The sequence below is a fragment of the Lygodium microphyllum genome, chromosome 1, assembly GCF_053477565.2.
Source record: "Lygodium microphyllum isolate KBCC chromosome 1, Lygodium_microphyllum_v1.1.10, whole genome shotgun sequence".
Lineage (NCBI taxonomy): Eukaryota > Viridiplantae > Streptophyta > Polypodiopsida > Schizaeales > Lygodiaceae > Lygodium > Lygodium microphyllum.
Genome location: NC_141135.1, coordinates 184,958,328 through 184,981,303, shown reverse-complemented (window position 1 = coordinate 184,981,303; position 22,976 = coordinate 184,958,328). Strand labels below are relative to the sequence as shown.

At 41.6% G+C, this 22,976-nt stretch overlaps 1 pseudogene; it reads right to left on the bottom strand.

Moving 5' to 3' along the window:
* Positions 1 to 811: 811 nt before the first annotated feature.
* On the bottom strand, positions 812 to 2,163 carry LOC148042069 (transcription factor Pur-alpha 1 pseudogene; annotated as a pseudogene).
* Positions 2,164 to 22,976: the final 20,813 nt, after the last annotated feature.

The window sequence follows — 22,976 nt, the reverse complement described above, 5'->3', positions numbered from 1 at the left end:
AAAGGGGATGTAAAAAGGAAAAATGTGTCAGTCAAAGGGAGGAGCTGGGTTATAACATTAGATATCAGGTCCAGTGGACGTAGGATGCGTTCACATGGAAAAACATAAAATTGTTCAAAATGGGATAGTGGATGAACCGTAAATTGGAACAAGGATGTCTAAAAAGAAAAATGGCCAATTTGGAGGGACGCACAAGGCTATAAGCTTGGATGTAAGTCTCAGTGAACGTAGGGTACATTCACATGGAAAAATGGCAAAACAAAGGATAAATGCAAACAGACAAGGAACAACCCCGAGGACAGGGTGCAATAGAATGGATGAGTGGGGTAGGGACCCCATCAGAGCATAGAAAATGAATTTCTGCATTTGGAGGTGGATAGATGTATTTCCATGATGATATATAGAACAGATGTGCAGGGACGCGTTGTCGTAGAGTTCATGCAAGAGCTGCAAAACACGGGGTTCAAGATACAGCAATGAAAGAGGCTAACAAGAAGATCTCAAGTTTTGATGCCAAAGATCACTATATTGCTTGTCAAAAAAAAATTACAAGAGATCCATGAGTGCTCATCCTGAACATCCAACTTGTGCAGGATTGCTTTCCTTTAAGGATGCAACAGTTGTTGTAGGTGCATATCTATTTGGTCCAATATCTGTACCAACATCAGTAAGGCGAAATCTCAGCTCCAGTAATTCATCTGCTACCATGCCTTGCCACAGGATGACTCTATGTAGTGTACAAATCAATAGCAGTGTGGGATGAAGAAGCTCAATGCCACCCCTTTGACTAATAGGGCTCAGCTATAGGACTTTAAGAAGAGCCAGCCTATGAATCATCTCTGGATAAGACGACACCTAGTGACTGCATTGCCAAATGCTCAGAAGGCAATGCTGAATCTTGAAGACCTGCTGCATGGTTATCTGCCTGAAGAACATGCTGAGCTTCATCAATATCACTGAGGATATCACGGAAGGCAGCCCAACCTTCGGCAGCTTCATTGCCAGCTGGTACAATAATAATGCTTCGATTGCGAGTGACCTCAGACACCTTCAAAAAGCGGCCTCGCTGATTCTCTCCAACATCAAAATAGAACACCTTTGCGTCCAGCTGAACCTCGGTGCTCTCGAGTGGTAAGTCTTTGTTTGCAAGCTTCGAATTGTCTCCTGCTGTGTAATATTTAAACAGATCAACAAAGATGCTTATTCCGGAAGCAGGCACAATTATCGTGGACCTAGAACCAGAGGTCTTCTCTGAGATCTTCAAATAGTGGCCACGGGGATTCTCCTTCAAATCGAAATAAAAAAGCTTGTGTTCCACCTGAATCCTGATCTGCTGCTGCTGACAGCATAGCAGAGATGAGATAATAGAAGAACATTGGAGCCGGACTCCGAGGTCTCTGCTTTTCTTATATAATCGTGCCGCGACTGATCCAGCTCATTTTCTTCTTCTTCTGCGATGATGGTGATGACGATAAAGCTTCAAAATTCCTGAAATTTTGCCCCACAGGTTCAATCCCCAAAAATAGCTCGAGAGAGAGACCTCCCTGTTCAGTTCGCCCACATCAACAATGGCCACAAGCTTTTCATAGCTTGGACCATAATTCCCATAGCAATGCGCCCCAATCTCAACATAGCATCCGAAAGGCTATATTGAGGATGCGAAGCTTTTGAACTTTCCCTCCAACTTACTGCCTCCAGGATCTCAATGTTGGAACAACTTTATGTTCCTTTGGGCAGTTTTTCGAAACAGGAAGCCTAACCCAAAGCAATCTGGTTCACATCCTGTTGTCACTACACCAAAGCAATCGAAAAGCTTATCTGATAGCAGACTATTGCAACCTGGTTCTGGTTCTTCTCTAAAAGATGAGGAGTTTCTTATGTCATAAAGCAAAAAGGTCAACAAATTTAGTTGCTCCTTTTAGCAAGGACTAAAACCTCCGCTGGTAACTTCAACAACCTTCTCTGAAGCATCCAGTATCTCTGAGCGACCACGTGGAGGAGCCCCTGTGGCTATTAGACCAACCCTGCAAATGGCATCTTTGTAACAACAGCATCATTTATCTTGCCTCTGACTGAAACTTTCAATTTTGTGCCATTCTTATGATTCCCTGAACTTACATAACCCATGGCTATGTTCTTCTTCAAGAATGCTTTATCCCGCATGTTACGTTGGCCTTGTTCACGTGCAACCTTTATCTTCATAGCTTAAATGTAAGCTTCCTTTGATTCCACGGTATCCTGCACTTTTCTTGGAGTTCATCATTAAAATACAACTTGATAATATTCGTTGACATCAGTTTTTCATATTTTTCTGACACACACACAACATGCACACAAACAGAAACACACACAAAAAGATAACACAGATGCACAACAAAAATGGAGGTGTTTACGGCTCGGATGCGCAGCAGCACGACAGCGTCCCCACACTTAAGACCTTACTAGGCAAGGTTAGATGCAACAACATAACCTAGGACTCGTCAACCAACTGAACTCTGGCATCCCCACACTTAAAACATAACGTACACTTGCAATTATAAGAATAGGGTTAGAAAGGCTTGGTCTGTTTCGTGTATGGTCGAAGGAACCGTCACTGCTACAGAAGGGTTGGAGTTGGCTGCAGGAGGCACCATGGCTTGCTCCAGTATGTGGCCAGCATGGCAGGGACCATGCAGCAACACCCAGGGAGGTAGCTGGTTGATGAAGCCCGTCGGGGTAGTGGTCGTTGACAAAGGAGAGTCACTCAACTCACGGGCACTCAAATGGGATGAGAGAACAATCACTCGCCCCATAACTTACATCACTCAAGTGAATATTGATGGAAACCCAGATCTCACACCTAGTTTAGGAATCGACAAGGGGGTGGTGCAGAGGGAGTATATGCCAGCGTGCACAATTGATGGTGCATCAGTGCGTCCAACCTATCTGGCATAGGTGCAAGCAGAAAGGCTAGGGAGCCATGCAAGACCATGTACAAAACAGAGTGACATGTCCTGTGCTGATGGCAGAGATACATCCCATGGGTGCAGAGGGAAACAGAAACGTACCTGACACCAATTTTTGTAATATCCCTCAATCCTCACCTCTCAATACTTGATTGAAGAAACATCTATCACACTCAATCCATCCTCTATCTCACGCTTTGTTGAAAGATACAGAGAACAACCCTTCCTAAAACCCATTGATGTAATCCTCACCGTCACTTGTGCAGAGGTTGTATTCCTTGTGCACTTTTGATAGTGCAATAGTGCATCCCGCCCTCCTCTGTTGGCATACAGTGCAAGAAGGAAGGCCATGGAGCCTTATGGTGCAGTGCACAGGAACAGATCGTGTGTTGTGCATTGAGAGGCCCATCCTGTGTGTGCAACACTCTGTTCACACATCTCACCTCTCATTTGATTTGAAGGGAAAGACCGGTCACTCATCCCACCCTTTGTCTCACTCTCACTGATAGATACAGAGGGCAGCCCATATGCACGTCCCCATCCTGTTAGGATGAAAGATTACGTCACTTGAGGGGTTGTGATGAAGATCGCTTTATCTGTTGTTGTCATCAAGATATTGAAGACGAGGCATACCCAAGGAGGCAACCGACAAGTCTCGTACTTCAATGATTTGTAAGAAATGTCATCTGTTAAGAAGGGCAGACTGACTGATATTGCAGAGACAGCGCACCAAGGGAGGTGGCTTCAAATTACTTGCTGGAAAGGTTCTACTGGTGAGTCAGCTATCCTGAACTACGGGGTGTTACCACCTTTTCCACAGTCAACTTCCCACCCAAGGGTGTCACCTTTTCTTGGAACGAGGCTTGTTATGACAAGGAATTTCTTCATTTTCTCCCTTAACAGTTTTGTTTCTTTCTTTTCTTTTTTTCCCTTTTTTTTCATTAAGAAAGAGAATGATAGAAATACAATGCATCAAGACCAACCTCGCCACCGTTTTTGGATCAGACGAGAAGAGAATAAGGTCGGGTTGAGATGTATCTGTGAGGGGCTAGCAGAACAAGACCGCCTCATGAGGAGAATCATAAGGGCTATCAGAAGCACGAAGAGAAGGACTGTGCAACACCCAAAAGGGAGAGGATAGGTCGACCCTGTGATTGCCAAGATCCCTAGGCATGGAAGTACTTCTTTATATGATAGCCATTGATAAAAAAGGAGCATCAGAGGCATCAACGGTCTGCACCTAAATAGAGCCATTAGGATTGACAAAAAGTACCTTGTACATGCCCATCCACCGTTATTGAAGCTTGCCACGAAACTTGCCAAATCTCGAATCATAGGCTAGGACAAGATCACCTTCTTTGAACTCCTTGTGCTTAATGAAACTGTCATGATAGGCCTTGCGTCATGCTTGAGTGGTTTCCATACACTGTAAGGCCATCCACCAAATCTCATCCAAACATTCCAAGTGCAAAAGGCAGTGTTACAGTGACTCATCATCTCCCAAGCGTTCTTTAACTGCCACTTGCAAAGAGGAAAATTCCAGTTCAACAGGGAAGACGGCTTCTGTACCATACACTAGCTAGAAAGGGGTCTGTCCTGTAGCTGCCTTATGGGAGGTTTTGTATGCCCAGAGGGCCTCTGTGAGTCGATCGTCCCAGTCGCAACAATGTCCAGAAATCATTCTTGTCAGGATTGAGCAGAGGTTGCGATTGGTGACTTTAACTTGGTCGTTGGCTCTAGAGTAGTAAGGAGTGGACTTGCAATGGTTGATTTTAAACAGCTTTGTCAGCTCCTCCATAATTTTGTTAAGGAAATGAGTACCTCTGTCACTTACCAACTCGAGTGGACTACCAAAACGGGTGATAATAATCTCGTACATGAACAGGGCTACGTTGTTACCATCGTCCCGCTTGAGAGATTTAGCTTCACACCGCTTGGTGACATAATCCGTACATACTAAGATGTATATGTTCTGCTTCCGTCTGGTGGGTGGATCAATCGAACCCACAAAATCAATTCCCCACTTCTCGAACAGCTTTAGGGGAACAGCTTTAGGAGAACATCTTTTACAGTAGTCATGTGCATCCTTGTGGAGGGTCGGCCACCAATATCCTGCTAATAGAGCCTTCCTGGCTATTGCTTCTCCTATGAAGTGTCCACCACATGGTTCTTCATGGCATGCTTTCAATACTATGACGATTTCATCCCCTGCAACACATCTTCGCAGCACGTCATCTTTGCCTCTCTTGTACAGTGCACCGCCTAGCAAGGTGTAGGGGGCTGATTCTAATAGAACCTTCTTCTTCTCACGACTTGAGATGGCAGGAGGATACTGTTGAGTTGCCATGAAGTTGGCTATGTCTACATACTAGGGATTAATTTTTTCAACTAGAAACAAGGAAGCATCAGGAAGGTCTAGATCATCATGTTCCTCTTCTGCAGTTTGAGGGATTCGTGATAGATGATCGGCTAGGACATGGGAACGGCTAGGATTAGTGACCACTTCAAAATCAAACTTCTAGATTAGGAGCAACCATCTCATCAGTCATCGTCCTTTAACATCTACTTTGTTCATCAGGAAGGACAAGAATTCATGATCCACATAGAACTTGAAATGCATTGACAGTAGATAGTGTCTAAACTTCTCTAGTGCAAACACCATTTCCAAGCACTCAAGCTCTGTCACTGTGCAGTTCCGTTCCCTATCAGTGACCTTTCGGCTTGCATAATATATCAGTTGATCTAATTTAGAGGGGCCCTTTTGACATAGGACAGCATCTAGCCCTTCAACTGATGCATCTGTGTGCACATGAAACTCCTTCGTCCAATTAGGAGGCTGCAAGATAGGTGCTTGGATAAGGCACTGTTTTAGGGTATTAAAGGCTTCTTCATATTGATCAGTCCAAACGAAATCCACATCTTTCCTTAGGATCTTATGCAGAAGGGCTGCCTTGGTTGCAAAATGTGCAATAAATCTTCTGTAGTAACCCACATGGCCAAGAAATCCTCTCAATTGCTTGAGGTTTGTTGGTGTTGTCAAGGTGGCAATCTTCTCAATCTTCGTCGGGTCTGTTGCAATCCGTTGTGCAGAGACAATATGGCCCATAAGAACTCCTGATGAGATGCCAAAGACACATTTTTTGGGGTTGAGAGAAATCCCATACTCTCGGCATCTGTCAAAACATTGTTCTAGGTGTCCCTAGTACTCACTGATCAAACTATAGACACAAAAGTCATCAAGATACACCTCAATGAAATCATGAAGATGATTTTGGAAGGCAGTCGTCATTACTCATTGGAAGGTGGCTGGAGCATTATAGAGCCCAAATGGCATCACTCTGTAGGCATAGGTCCCCCATTATGTGGTGACAGTTGTTTTGGATTGGTCCTCTTCTGCAATTTGGACTTGGTTATATCCGCTGAATCCATCCAAGAGGGAATAGAGCTCATGGCCTGCCACTGTATAAAACAGTTGGTCTGTAAAAGGGATAGGGAGATTATCTTTCTTCATCTTCAAATTGAGCTTTCAAAATTCTACACATATTCAAAGTTTCCCGTTCTTCTTGGATACTACCACAATGGGCGAAACCCATTCACTGTTATAGCCACGGGATAAATGAACTCGGCTTCAAGAAGTTTCAATAATTCAACCTTCACCATAGTAGAATAATTAGGATTCATATGCCTTTGGCATTTCCTTACAGTTTTGGCATCGGGCTCTAGGTCAATGTGATGTTGGCATACTATGGGATCAATCCCCTTTAGATCTTTATATGACCACAAGCCAAGTGACAGTGAAAAAAAAATATCCAATTCCCAGGATAGATGAGTTGCTTGACCAACCCCAGGGTGCAAAGGTCTTTTCAAAGATTGATCTCAAATCACGATATTATCAAATAAAAATAAGGGAGAAAGATGTCCCTAAAACTGCTTTTAATACAAGGTACGATCATTATGAGTTCTTCCAAGAATGAAAAAGACCATGAACCACAGTTACGAACAGTTCTTGAAACAATGAGAGCCCACAAACTGTATATTAAAAAGAAAAAATATGCTTTCTTTAAGAAGCAGATTGAATTTCTAGGATTCATAGTATGTTGATAGATGGCATTTCAGTAGATCTTGCCAAGGTCCAAGATGTACAAGACTGGCCACCCCCAACAACGGTCAAGGAAGTGCAAAGCATTCTAGGACTAATAGGTTGGTATAGACTCTTCATTAAAGACTATGCATCAATCAATGCACCTCTCACTGACCTTCTCAAAAAGTAGGTCTCCATTACATGGATGTTCGCCGAACAATCTAGCTGTGAGAAGCTTAAGAAGAGTTTAGTAACTACCCCTATCCTAAGGCTACCCGACCTTAGAAAAGAATTCAAAGTCATAACTGACACAAGCTCTTTTGCTTTGGGTTGTGTGCTTATGCAAGAAGGACATCCAATAGCCTATGCTTCAAGAAAATTAAAGATCCACAAAAGAAACTACACCACACATGATCTAGAATTAGTTGTTGTAATCCATGCCTTTAAACTATGGAGACATTACCTACTTGCTAATAGGTTTTCTCTAGTCACTGATCATAAGAGCCTAAAGTGGAATTTTACTCAACCAGATCTCATTATGAGACAATGTCGATGGATTGAGACCTTGCAAGAATTTGACCTTTGAAATCAAGTATATACTAAGCAAGGAGAATGTGATTGCAGATGCCCTCAGCCATAAATCATTCCAAACTATTCTAATCCTAGAAGAACCCTCTAGGGCTGGAACTCTTGCCACATTGATTTCAATGCCTGGTAACCCTCTCCTGGAAATGGCTAAAGAAGAGGCAGCGAAGGATCCAAGCTATTAGGACTTATTAAGAGAAATTTCCATCAAGGATTCAAATCCGAAACTCAAGACTAAGTATCAAGATTTTTCCATAAATGAGGAGCTTGTCTATTACATGACAAGACTATGTATTCCTACAAGTCAGGAACTCAAAAGGAAAATACTCTAGGAAGCTCAAAATTCCCTATTTTTAGGTCATCCTAGTTATGTTAAGACTCTTAATACAATCAAAAGAAGCTTCTACTAGGAAATACTCAAGGGTGATGTACTCAAGTATGCCACCGAATGCCTAAACTACCAACGAATTAAGGCCAAGCGTGTCAAGATGCCAGGAAAGCTCCATCCACTTGATATCCCTCAAATGAAATGGGAGTATATCAACAAAGAATTCATAGTTGGATTATCCCTGATACAAGGAGAATATAAATCCATAATCGTAGTCATTGATATGCTGAAAAAAGTTGCATACCTTATTCCTGTAAAAACCAATTACAAGGCTTTCGATATTGCCAGGCTTTTCATTAAGGAAATTTTAGGTTACATGGATTACCCCAAAGAATCATCAACGACCATGATTCTCTCTTCATCTCAAACTTTTGGAAGAGTTTGTTTGAAGCTCTAGGAACCCAGCTCTACTTCAGTACTGCTTACCATCCCCAAACCGATGGTCAAACAGAGCGATTCAACCAAGTTATTGAGGATATACTGAGGGCTTATTGTAATAGGGAACCAAAATGGTGGATCCAATACCTACCCTTAGTTGAATTTTCCTACAATGCATAATACCTTCAAAGTATTCAAATGACTCCTTTTTAGGCACTATATGGGCAAAATTGTCTTACCCCATTAAATTTTTATGATCCTACCCTACCGATAGAAGCATCTAGGCAAATGATGGATCAGCAACACAAGTGAAAGCTATAAGGCAAGATATTCAAGCCACCAAGGTGACAGAAGGCATATGCTGATCAACAAATGCAAGAATGCATCTTCAAAGAAGGTGGCATGGTTTTCCTACGAGTTCGCCCAAAGAAAAGTTCCTTATCTTTAGGGGAATTCAAGAAGCTAAGTCCCATGTATTGTGGTCCATAAAAGGTGCTAAAGTATCTAGGGCCAAATGCCTACAAGCTGTGACTCCCTAACAACTTGAAAGTACATAATGTATTTCATGTCAGTCTATTGAAAACATATGTCCCTAACCCAAACCATGTACTGAACAACCAACAAATTGTAATGCCAAGTTAGGGAGTCCTCAAAATTCAACCAGAAAATATACTTGACATGCGGGACTATAAGAACCAAAACCCTTAGCGAATATCTTGGCCAGTGGAAAAACTACCTTGAAAAGGATGCTACTTGGATTGATCATGAATCACTATGTAACCAATATCCCCAGTTTCATTTAAGATGAGGACTTCTCGATTCCTCTAAGGGGGAGAGGATGTGATATCCTCACTTTAATTTAAAATCTTTCCAAATTCTTGAAAAATGGACTTCAAGTACTTTAAAATCATTAAATAGAGAAGATCTCAAGCAAAAAGACCCGAGGATCATAACTTGACATTTTTCAAATTGATAAGGATTGTAGCCACCCGTCACAAAAGTTGCTGCATGAACGAGAGTTATGAGTCATATTAGTCATTAGCGGTCCAAAAATACTAGATTTTTGTATAAAACTAATATATTTTTTATTTCGGATATTGTTTATTCTAAATATCCTAAAAATCTATGGAAACTTCTAGAACAAGGTTGAATGTAAAAAAAAACAAGTGGTCTTTTTTAGCGAGTTATGGAGATTTAATGCAAAAAGAAGGATTGGCAAAATTGTGCACATTACAGTCGCTGTTTAAAAGCAGTCAAACAACACTTTGAGCAAGGAGAAGAAGAAGGAGTGATCTAGAAGAATTCTAACCAAGTGTCCTAGGGGTTTTATCCCCCCCTTTTGGAGCCAATGGAACCATCAAATTTGTGGTCTGAGCATCAAATTGCATCTTGGAAGCTTCAAATTGCTGCTTTTTCCAAGATTCCCTCCATAAAGAACTCTTCTTCTTAGCCACAACCCTTTCTCTCTAATTTAGCTATAAATAAGAGGCATGGGGAGCCATTGATGTTGAGATGACAAGCTCAACACATGCGGACATTGATGATGGACCGCCTAGTTAGATGGGTCCACATGTCTACACTTAGCAGTCGGTGGTCATTATGCATCTCACATGGCCACTGATTCATTACTTATTATATTCAGGTCGTTACACCTATTTACAGCAGCTGGCATAGTTATAGCGCCAGTCGACTAGTGTAGTCGGTTATTCATTGTTTGACTTAGTAGGCCACTTTCCTTTTATGTTGTATCTTATCTATACTTTGTGTACATTGTAAAAGGGTGTGAAAGAAGAAGAAGAAATCAACAAGAAAACGTTTTGGCCTCCATCTCTCTTCTTGTCTCTTGAGTGAGCTTCTCCTTGTGCATTCTGTGTGTGTTCGGCGCAGGATCTTGAGCAACCCCCTCCACCACGCGATTCTTGATATGGTATCAGAGCCGCGCCATTGAGAGAGGCTGATTTCGAAGGTTGAAGCAAAGGAGAAGAAGCAAGGTTCGAGCAAGCAAGCCACGGGTAAGAAGCTCTCCCATCCTTCAACTCTTTCTCTTGGATAGTGCCTGTGGAGGCACCGGAAGCAGGGTAGAGCAAAAATCTCAGATTGCAGTGAGATTTGGTGTGCACGAAGAGCGTTGTGTATTGTGCAGATAAGCCCTTTAGGGCTTGTTCCGCAGTTATTTTGGGCATCTGAGGCCGTTTCAGGGCCCATTTTAGAGCCGCAAGGTTGCGGACAGCAGTTTCAGGGTGCGCTGTGACTTCGACTGTATTGACCAAAAGTGGGTGCGCAGGTTACAGATTTCAGATCTGTAAGTTCAAAGGTGTTTACCAGTGAGTAAACACAAGGTTTATCTGCAAACAGGTTGCAAATTTCATGTATTGTTGAGCAGACAGTGAAAAAGGCTGTCTGGTGTATTGCTGTGCACTACAGGTCCAGGGTTTGCAGAAGATTTGCTTGCTGTTGGTATTAATTTTGTGATAATGGCAAAGAACAGTGGAAGCCCCATCATTGAGAAGCTCGACAAGAACAACTACCCTTCATGGAAGTTCCGTGTCACGAACTTCCTTATTGGAAAAGGCCTCTACGAATTCGTTTCAGGTGAAGAAAAGGAGCCGGAGATGAGTGATCCTCCAACTGCAGAAGAGACAAAGGCACGGAAATAATGGAATGCAAAGGATAAAAAGGTCATGTATAGGTGGATGGCAGAACAGAGGTTCTAACAACTCTGATATTGTGTGCCACTACTGTGTCAAAACATGTCATATTGCAGCCCAATGTTATGCTAAGAAAGATGATATCCGCAGTGGTAAGTTGCAGCAAGGAAACTATGCATCGTCTTCACGACAGAATGAAGACAAAAATGAACGTTTGTTCGTTATGCAGCATATGCTAAATGCTGTTACATGAAAGGGAACACATGAAGATGTTTGGTATGTTGATTCAGGTGCATCCAATCATATGACCAGCCATGCAGAATGGTTTGGAGAGATGCAGGATTTGCAGAATGTAGGTTATGTGCAGACGGGTGATGACTCATGCCACCCAATTTCACACATTGGAAAAGTTCCCTTGTCCTTGCATGATGGTAAGACAAAGAGTCTTTCAGATATATTACATGTGCCATCTATTACAAAGAACTTGGTGTCAGTCGGTCAAATGGTAGAGCAAGGGCTGCAAGTCAGATTTAATGCAAAGGGTTGCTTTGTAGAAGACTTCAATGACAAGTGCAGGTTGGTAGCAAAGGGAAGTAGAGTTGGACGTATGTTCACTCTAGATGCTGGAATTCCTACTATGAATGCTGCTATGTATGCCAAAGGAAAAGGTGTTGTTGCAGACATTGAAATTTGGCACAAACGCATTGGACATGCAAATGTACAAAGGCTGAAATTAATGCAGTCCAAAGGGTTGGTTACAGGTTTGCCTACATTTAAAGTTGTAGAATTTCAGAAGGTATGCGAAGCATGTCAGTTTGGTAAGCAGGCAAGACAACCCTTTTCACATGACAGAGATGTAAGCAGAAATATCCTTGATGTTGTGCATACAGACATTTGGGGGCCTACACAAAATGTATCTCTTGGAGGTAGTTCATACTTCGTCACATTCATTGATGATTGTTCTAGAAAGCTGTGGGTATATTTTATGAAGAAAAAGAGTGAAGCTTTTGAGCACTTTAGAACTTTCAAGGCTACAGTTGAAAGAGAAACAGGCTTGAAAGTAAAGTGCTTGAGGTCAGATGGAGGGGGAGAGTACCTCTCCAATGAGTTCAGTGATTTTCTGAGGTCTCATGGGATAAAGAGACAGTTCACATGCAGGTATACCCCACAGCAAAATGGGGTTGCAGAAAGGAAAAACAGGCATATTGCAGAAGTTGCACGCGCCTTGATGGCTGAAAAGAATATGCCTAAGCATTTTTTGTCTAAGGCTGTTCATACTGCTGTTTATATTATGAACAAAACTCCCACAGCTGCAGTTCATGGTATGACCCCCGAAGAATGTTTTACAGGTAAGAAGCCTGATGTTTCACACTTGAAAGTATTTGGCTGCATTGCGTATGTTCATGTGCCAGATGAGTTGCGGAAGAAACTGGATCCAAAGGCTGAAAAGTGTGTCTTTATTGGATACTCTTTAGAGCAGAAAGGGTATCGCTGTTACAACCCTGTCACATGTAAGTTCAGAGTGAGCAGGGATGTCATCTTTGATGAAATGAACACTTGGTATGCATCTAGTGGTGATGCATTGGATGATGATGATGATCATGACACTCATGTGCAGGCTGAAAAGCAAGAATCACGAATTCTTAGTGGACTAGAGACATCATCTGGTAGTCCTTGGTCTGGGAGACTAAGGAGTACCTCTACATCTTCGGGTGCATCTAGTAGCACTACAGGTAAAGACAAAGGAAAGAATAAAGTGTCAGAAGGCATTGATGCAGTTCTTGATGGAGACTCCAGTGGCTCAGAGAGCTTAGATGATGAGCTTGGCATTCCTTCAGTGAGGACTCCTGGTGTGCAGAGAGCACGTGTTAATGCAAAGACTCCATTGAGTGATCCAGTGGTACGCAGGTCTAGCAGGGTGAGATACCCTGTTAAAATATTTGGTTTTGAAGGTTATGCAGCTCACCATTACGCTTATATGGTGAAACTAGTTGAGGATGTTGAGCCCACATGTTTTGAGGAGGCTGTTGGTCATGCTCATTGGGATGCAGCAATGGATGAGGAGATGGCTGCATTAGAGGCCAATAAGACTTGGGATCTAGTATCATTGCCGAAGGGAAAGAAAGCTATTGGATGTAAGTGGGTTTATAAGATTAAGCACAATGCAGATGGTTCTATTAGTAGGTACAAAGCTAGGCTGGTTGCAAAAGGCTATGCCCAGACATATGGCATAGATTATGATGAAACCTTCAGTCCAGTTGCTAGGATGGCAACTGTCAGATGTGTGATTGCTTTGGCAGCAGCCAAAGGTTGGAGGTTGCAGCAAATGGATGTAAAGAATGCCTTCTTGCATGGTGATTTGCAGGAAGAAGTGTATATGGATCAGCCAGCAGGTTATGAAGATTTAGAGCATCCCACGTATGTGTGCAGGTTGAAGAAGGCACTCTATGGGCTCAAGCAAGCATCTAGAGCATGGTCTGACAAGATTAGAGAGTATCTTGTAAATATTGGCTTTTATGTTTCTGATGCTGATCACTCACTTTATGTGAGAAAGGGAGATGCAGGTTTGGTCATCATAGTCATCTATGTGGATGACTTGATTATTATAGGTGATAGTGATAGTGGGATTGTTGAAGTCAAGGGTTGTTTGAAGATGAAGTTTGAGATGAAGGATTTAGGTGAGCTAAGGTACTTCCTTGGCATTGAGGTGATCAGATGTGATGATGGTATATGGCTGTCCCAAAGACAATATGGCTTGGATATGTTGTCCAAGTATGGTATGACTGCATGCAAACCACTTTCAGTCCCATTGGAGCAGAATGTAAAGCTAAGTGCTGATGTTGGGGATGAGATAGAAGACCCTACTATGTTCAGGAGGATAGTGGGGAGTTTGATCTACATGACCATTACAAGGCCAGACTTGAGCTACGTTGTTGGTCTTGTGAGTCAGTTTATGCAAGTACCTAGAAAGCCACATTTGGATGCAGTCAGACGCATATTGAGATATGTGAAGTCCACATTACATTATGGACTTTTCTATGAGGCAGGTATAGATGTACAGGTATTTGGATACACAGATGCAGATTGGGCTGGTAGTATGTCTGATAGAAGATCTACCAGTGGATATATGTTCTCTCTTGGTAGTGCAGCAGTTGCATGGAGCAGCAAAAAGCAATCTACAGTTGCTTTGTCGAGTACAGAGGCTGAGTATAGAGGTGCTGATGTTGCAACATGTGAGGTAGTATGGCTGCAAAAGCTATTGGCTGATTTGGATGTCCAGGTGGAAGGTCCAGTTGTCATTTATTGTGACAACATGAATAGTATACAGTTGGCTAGGAACCCTGTGTTCCATGCCAGGACAAAACATATTGAGGTACACTACCACTTTGTGAGAGAGAAGGTACTAGCAGGTGAGATTGACTTGGTATATGTCAGCACACAGGATCAGATAGCTGACATCTTCACGAAGTCATTGGGTACAGAGAAGCTTCAAAAGTTTCGAAGCTTACTTGGAGTTGCAGAGATGCAGTTGAGCTTGAGGGGGAGTGTTGAGATGACAAGCTCAACACATGCGGACATTGATGATGGACCGCCTGGTTAGATGGGTCCACACATCTACACTTAGCACGTCGATGGTCATTATGCATCTCACATGGCCACTGATTCATTACTTATTATATTCAGGTCGTTACACCTATTTACAGCTGGCATAGTTATAGCGCCGGTCGACTAATGTAGTCGGTTATTCATTGTTTGACTTAGTAGGCCACTTTCCTTTTATGTTGTATCTTATCTATACTTTGTGTACATTGTAAAAGGGTGTGGAAGAAGAAGAAGAAATCAGTAAGAAAACGTTTTGGCCTCCATCTCTCTTCTTGTCTCTTGAGTGAGCTTCTCCTTGTGCATTCTGTGTGTGTTCGGCGCAGCATCTTGAGCAACCCCCTCCACCACGCGATTCTTTACAATTGAGAGCAGTTCGAGCAAGAAGGGAGAGGCTCTTCTTAGGAGTATAGAACAAAAGGGAGTGAGGCAAGAGAAGGGCGAGCACAAGAATTTCTCATCAAGAAGATGAGGATACTCCACGACCTCTCGAGTTTAATTCCTCCATCCCTTCTATCCTATTCTCCCCCTATGGAATCAAGACCCTTTTTGATTTCTTGAAATTCTTGGTGATCACTTTTTCCCCCCCATCAATCAAAATTATGTCAATCTAATTATCCCCAAGATCCTTCACCAAATTCCCCTTTTTTGCAATCTTGCAATTAAAGACCATGGCCCCAAAGAAGAAAGCTACGAAGGTCACGGAGGCAAGAGTTTCCAATAACGTTGCAGACGCAATTACTACACAAACGTAATGGCAAGTACAGGGATTACAAGCAAAGCCATGAATACCATCATGGATCTTCATGTACTAATTTTCTTAAATAAAAACAGCTCTAGCAAGCCTTTATCCCATGAATAGGCAACAGAAGATGCATGCACAAAATAAGATTTTATTCTATTCCTGCATATAATTTCTTTGAGGAATTCTTAACTACGAATTTCAAGGGGTAAATTGGGCTTGTACAAGATGAACATAAGCAAGTACAAGAAAGGTATTGTGTCCCTAAAAGATTTAATATTTCTAATTTTTATGTTGATGAAATGAAATCTCTGAATCACAAATGCTAATCCTCAGTATATGAGAGACTTTGAGATGCAATTGCCAAATGATACTATTCATAATTAAACTAATCAAGATTTTCTTTTTTTGCAGGCAAAGACCTACAAAACTCCAAGGGAGTTATCCTCAAGTATAAAATTATTGCTTAAATTCAATCCAAACTAATTCCCAAGGAAGAGTTGAGTCTGAGAAGACTATTGGAAGGTATTGCCACTTATGTTGATTTGTCTCGAAGTTATTTTGCCACTTAGGCTAATTTGTCTCAAAGTTATTTTGCCATTTATGTTTATTTTCCTTGATTTTATTATTTTTGGAAAGAAAAAATTTGTCTTGGAAATAAACTTGTTAAAAGTTTATGTATAATGCATTCGAAATAAGATGTTTGTGATTGTAAGCTAGGTACTGATATTTCCTAAAATGATCTCGCTAAAAGATGGATGATTGAGTACAGATCATCGACTGAGGCAATATTTTGGTGAACATATTGGGATAAAGGGCAATGCCTATGTTCACCCGTAAGGGCTAGGTTGTACATAGTACATATACTTATCTAAATCATTATTGAGGTACACTCTTCAGTACCACAAATCATGTGTCTCTGTCTCTTCTCTCTCTCTCTCAACTTGCATCTCTACACATAAGCTCCATTGCAGCAAGCTCAACAAACCGGTATCAGAGCTTGGTTCAAGCAATCAGGAGCTTAGCATTTCTTCACGTGCAAGAGCTTGAAGTTGAAGAAGTGTTCACTGTGAAGAGTTTGCAAGCAAGGCAGCAAGGTTTGAAGCTTCTTCTTGAAGCTTGAAGCTTCCCTCTTCATTTGAGCTTGTTGGCAGTCATCATTGGCCACTTGGGAACCCTCCCCATCATCTCCAACACTTGGACTAGCATTCTAATCCTTTCAAGGCTGAAAGTGCCATCAGCATGTGTATGCATATCAGTTTTTCAGCATGCTCAAGACCTACAACAACTACTCCTCTTCATTTGGTATCATAGTTGTGCTCTAGACTTTGCATCTAAAGCTAATTGTTGAGATTGAAGTGTATTATTACATTTGGGGCTGATATACATTCAGCTTCAGGTCTGAAATACATAGTATTCAAATCTATAATAAACAAGGCGGCACCTGCTCTCTTGAGATTGATGCTCATTTGATGGCTATTGGATGTATCTTGATGCTGGATGTCTCAAGGATCATGTGGCATTGTCTTGAGGCCATTTTGAGCTAAACTTGCAAGGATTTGGCTCATTTTGACAGAGATTTGGCTGATGGAATAACAGGGCTGAATGACATTTTGACTATGTATGCATTATGTCTTGCTTCTAGACCTAGTCTCGAGCATTCTATGCCATGTATTCATGCTTATGGTTGGTGTTACATGCTTGGATTTGATTCTGGAATGCATTTGAGCAGTGATTAGAGCTCATTTTTTGGATCATCTTTACTTATAAGTCTACTGGTATACCTTCATAATAGTTTTTTGCATATCCAGGATAGCATACCTCAGTGTCAGGAAATTTGATGTTTTGAGAAGCTTTGCATGGTCTTTGGAGCTCAATCTAAGAGGTTATTTCAATTCTGAATTTTCAGGACAGATTTTTTCCTGAATGTCTGGGGGACTGCACTCTTGAATTGTAGGACAACCACCTGTATTGTTAGGAATTTCAAGATTGCACTCTGTTTTTTGTCAAGAAATTGGTATGTTTACTGTCATTGAATGCTTTTGAGGCATTTTGGGCAATGAACTAATGTATGTTCTTGCTACTACATACTTGGGGATATTCCTAACATACTATTGAGTGGATTTTGGAGCTTTCATTGCTTGGTGTTAGTTGTCATTTACTGTCATACAATTATTTGGCTGTGAATCATGGCTAGTAGCAGTGACAATCGTCTTATGCATATCAAGAAGCTTGAAGGAGCACACAACTGTGATTTGGCAAAAGTAGTGCTATAATATCTTGTTGCAGAAGAAGCAAGCAAAGTCGATTAAAGTAAAGGGAACAAAACCAGCTGATGTAGAGCAAGATGACTAGGATGAGCTGAATGATCTTGCATGCATAATCATTGAGCTATCGATTTCTAATGTCTTTTTGTTTAACATTGAAGGGTTGGATTCTGCTTATGACATATGGAAGTGACTGGAAGAATTGTATGCCCAAAAGAGTGCTGCAAGCAAAGTCTACTAGCTTAAGAAACTCATGGATTTGCATATGAAAGAGGAACCCACAATGTCTACTCACCTTAGTGAGTTTAACTCCATTTTCAGCTAGCTTGCTGCTTTGAAGTTCAATATTAATGATGAGTTTAAAGCTACATTCTTGCTTTGCACTCTGCCAGAGAGCTGGGATACCTTTGGGACTGCTATGAGCAATTCTAGTGCTATGATTTTGTATGTTGATGTAGAGAGTTCTCTACTCATGGAAGAAATGAATCGAAAAAACAATGCATCCAGGAAGTCTTCCAGTGCTTTGCATACTAGAGGCAGATCATAGCAGAAAGGAAAATATAATAGCAAGGGATGCAGTAAATCACGTGGTAAGGATATTGAATGCCATCACTATGGCAAGAAGGGTCACTTCAAACATGATTGCTATACATGGAAGAAAGAGAAAGGGAAGGGCAAGAAGATGGATGACAGCAAGGAAGAGAAGAAAGAGAGTCAGCCTACTAAGAAGAGTAGTGTAAAGATCGGTGAATGTAGTTAGCCATGAAAGTGATAGTGGATGATGTACTCTTTGTCTCTTCATGTTTGAGTGCACATGCTTTGATAGTCGATATGGATGATGGCATGCACACTTGGATTTTGGACTCAGGTGTCTCTTTTCATGTCACCCCTCACCGTGAGTGGTTTATAGGCTATACAGGAGGTCAACTTGGTGTTGTCCATCTTGGGGACAATTATGCATGTGACATTGCAGGCATTGGCAATATGCAACTTCAATTTCAGAATGGATCTGTCTTCACTCTTCAGAATGTAAGGCATGTACCACATCTTAAGAAGAGCTTGATTAGTACACTGCTCAGCTAGATGATGATGTTTTTCATACCACCTTTGGTGATGGAAAATGGAAGATCTCTTGTAAACTTACGAGTAGAAGGGTTATAGCATCTATACCCTTTCTGCTAAACAGAGAGTAACCAATAAAGATGCACTTCTCAGCTTTTGGATCCAACTTGGATCTCAACTCATCTGGCACATGAACATAGGCAATGCAACCAAAAATCTTCAAATGAGAAATATATGGTTTCCTACCAGTATACCTCTCCTCTGGAGTCATCCCATGTATTGCTGCAGTGGGAGTCCTGTTCATTATGTAAACTGTTGTAGCAACTGCTTCAGCCCAGTAAAAATCTGGCAAGTCTTTTTCGTTGAGCATGGCACGAGATACCTCTCCAATATGCCTGTTTTTCCTTTCTGCAATTCCATTTTGTTGTGGGGTATGACTGCATGAATATTGCTGCTTTATGCCATGCTCATGCAGGAACCTTGCAAACTCATTTGAGAGGTACTCTCCCCCTCCATCTGACCTTAGGTATTTTATTTGCAGGCCTGTTTCTTTTTCAACCATAGCTTTAAGAGTTTTGAAATGTCCAAAAACTTCGCTTTTCTTTTTCATAAAATACACCCAAACTTTTCTGCTATAGTCATCAATAAAAGTGACAAAATAATGACAGCCTCCAAGAGATGCAGCTTTAGTAGTCCACACATCAGAGTGGATTAATTCCAATGGCTTCTTACTCTCTTGAACATGTCTAGGAAATGGTTTCCTTGCCTGTTTTCCAAATTGACAGGCTTCACATACCTTATGCATTTCTACAACCTTGAATTTAGGCAATCCTACAAAAATATTTTGGGCCTGCATTGATTTAAGTCGATGTGCATTAACATGACCAATGCGTTTATGCCAGATATCAATATTTGCAACTACACCGGTCCCATATGCAAACATTGCTACACTCAATTCAAGCATGTCTGCATCCAACGTAAACATTCTGCCCTTCTTCTTTCCTTTTGCTATCAAGCGACCTTTATTTTTCATATCCTCAACAAAGCATCCATGAGGATTAAATCTGACCTGCAAGCCCTGCTCAACCATTTGACCAACAAAAACCAGATTCTTGGTGATACTCGGGACATGAAATACATCAGACAGGTACTTCTTTTTCCCATCCTGCATAGACAAAGAAATTTTTCCAATCTGCACAATAGGATATGTAGTATCATCACCAGTCTCCACAAATCCTAGTTTTTCCATTTTCCTTGCATCCTCCATCCATTCTGCATGACCTGTCATCTGGTTTGATGCACCTGAGTCAACATACCATACATCGTTGCTTTCTTCTACACTTGTCACAGAATTGTTCATGTGATGCACCATAAACAAATGCTCATTTCTGTCATCACCCTGTCTACTAGAAGATGCATGATTCCCTTGTTGCAATTTTCCATTCATGATGTCATTCTGCTTTTTATAGCAGTCTTTAGCCATATGACCCATTTTACCATAGTAGTAGCATTCAACATTACTGTTTGCATTTTGGCCTCTTTGCCATCCACCACGACCTCTTTGGCTCCCCCTGCCTCTAGAGTTACCATGTCCTCCTCCATAGGACTGGTTTTCTTGAGTTTGCTGCATATTTTGATTTCTACCATGGCCTCCAGATCGGCCTCCTCTACCTCTGCCTCTACCTCTTCCAGCATTTGAGTAGAAGCAGCTTCTTTTGAAGTTCCTCCTGAAGAAGATGCACCACCATTTCTCTGCTCCTTAGAAATTAGAAGAGCAATCAACTCCTCAAAATCAGGAAATCTTTCACGGACAGAAATGGATGTTCGAAACTGTGCATAATCCTTTCCTAGACCATTCAAGGTTACAGAAACTAAATCATCATCTTCCACTGGCGACCCAATGGAAGCAAGTGCATCTGCAATCTTCTTCACCTTCATGTGGTAGTCATTGATGCTCATATTTCCTCTTTGCACATTGTGCAACTCTTGCTTGAGCTGCATTTTCCTGGCTTGCGTATTTGTGCTATACATTTTTGACAAAGTATCCCATGCCTCCTTTGGTGTACTTGCATCTTGAATATGCACAATCATAGAGTCTGAAATGTTGATAGACAGCCAGTACATAACTTTCCTGGCTCTCTCATGCCATGCTTTAAATGCCTGCATTTGCTGTTGATTGGGAACATCAGGAAGAACTGGTTCTTCTTCATTTCCTACAACGAATTCCCAATATCCTTCGTCATTCTAAACTTCCATGCTTAGAAGTTGTTCTTGTCAAGCTTTTCAGTGACAATCTGTGAAAGAGAATAAGACGCCATTACAGAATACTGTAAAAAATTCTGTCACTGCAAAGAACACAGCTTCAACCTCACAAGGGCAAATCTGCAAAACTGACGAAAGTGGTATTTGACCACACAGTCACTTCCTAGTGGCGATTTTGCATCAACAGGCAACAAGGATGATTCTGTAACTCCCAATGTCTCTATGCACAGTCATACGATGCAATTTCTACAGTAACGTTTCACCAACCTGTAGAACAGTGGTCGCACAGCATAAAACTGGCCCTTTTCCTGAGTGCATGCAGAAAACTTCCGCCTCCAAAATAGGCCCCGAAATGGCCTCAAATCCAAAAAACAGAGCAACCGAGGGATAAAGCCCTCGCCCGTAGCATATACTGCCCTCTTCCTACACCGCGAAGGGCATCTCAATCTGAGACAATGCACTCTTGCACTTTCCGGCTGTGCTACCTGTAGAGACCTGCTCCCAAAATAGAAAAATAAAAGCAACACTGGTCCTCTTACCGGAACACCGCGAACTTGGCTTGCTTTCTTGAGCTCCTTACCATGAACAAGGCTCTGATACCATGTCAAGATTGTGGGAGAGAAGGAAGGAGTCTCACTTGTAGCTTTCTTGCTTGCACAATGGGGGAATACACACACAAGTGGAGGCTGAAAACAGTTTTCCTCTTCGTAGTTGTGGAAGCCAAAAAGAATTCAAGTACATAGAAATAGAAGAACCCTATATATGGGTCTCAAACCAAACTCAACTAACTAAGGTGGCATACTAATTGAGCCATGAACTAGAGTAGATAAGGATAGCTATCATCTAGCTATTATTCATGGGCGGTGTACCAACCACATCTGCAAGACAAGTCGGTGACATAAATGCACAATGGTCACCCTGGCATATCAGAGTGGAGCTCGATATCTCAACATGCTCTAGGTGCTTGCTTCAGGCCATAGAGCGCATTCTTTAACCTGCACACATATGTGGGATGCTCTAAATCCTCATAACCTGCTGGCTACTCCATATACACTTCTTCTTGCAATTCACCATGCAAGAAGGCATTCTTAACCTCCATTTGCTGCAAACTCCAACCTTTGGCTGGTGCCAAGCCAATCACACGTCTAACAGTTGGCATCCTCACAACTGAACTGAATGTCTCTTCATAATCTATGCCATATGTTTGAGCATAGCCTTTTGCAACCAGCCTAGCTTTATACCTACTAATTGAACCATCTTCATTATGCTTGACTTTGTAAACCCACTTATAGCCAATAGCTTTCGTACCCTTAGGTAAGGGTACTGAATCCCAAGTCTTATTGGCTTCTAATGCAGCCATCTCCTCATCCATTGCTGCATCCCAATGAGCATGACCAATAGCATCCTCAAAACAAGTGGACTCAACATCCTCAACTAGTTTCACCATATAAGCATAATGGTGAGCTGCATAACCTTCAAAACCAAATCTTTTAACAGGGCATCTGACCCTACTAGATCTGTGTACCACTGGATCACTCAATGGAGCCTTTACATTACTATGAGCTCTTTGTATACCTGGTGTCCCGACTAAAGGAATACCAAGCTCATCATCCAAGCTCTCCAATCCACTAGAATCTCCATCCAATCCCAAATGACTGGTACATGCATCATTACCATCTAGCACTTTCTTCTTTTCTTTGTCCTTCCCTACAACACTTATAGATCCACCTGAAGATGTTGGGCTACTCCTTAGTCTCCTAGACCAAGGGCTCACTGTAGGTGTAGTACCAAATGATATTTTTGGTCCACTAAGACTCCGTGATTCTTTTTTATCTTTCTGCACATAGTTGTCCTAATCATTATTATCATCCAAGACATCACCAGCATGTGTATACCAACTTCCCATCTCATCAAAGATAACATCCCTACTCACTCTAAACTCACCTATGATAGGGTTATAATAGTGATACCCTTTTTGCTCTAAAGAGTATCCAATAAAAACACATTTTTCTGCCTTT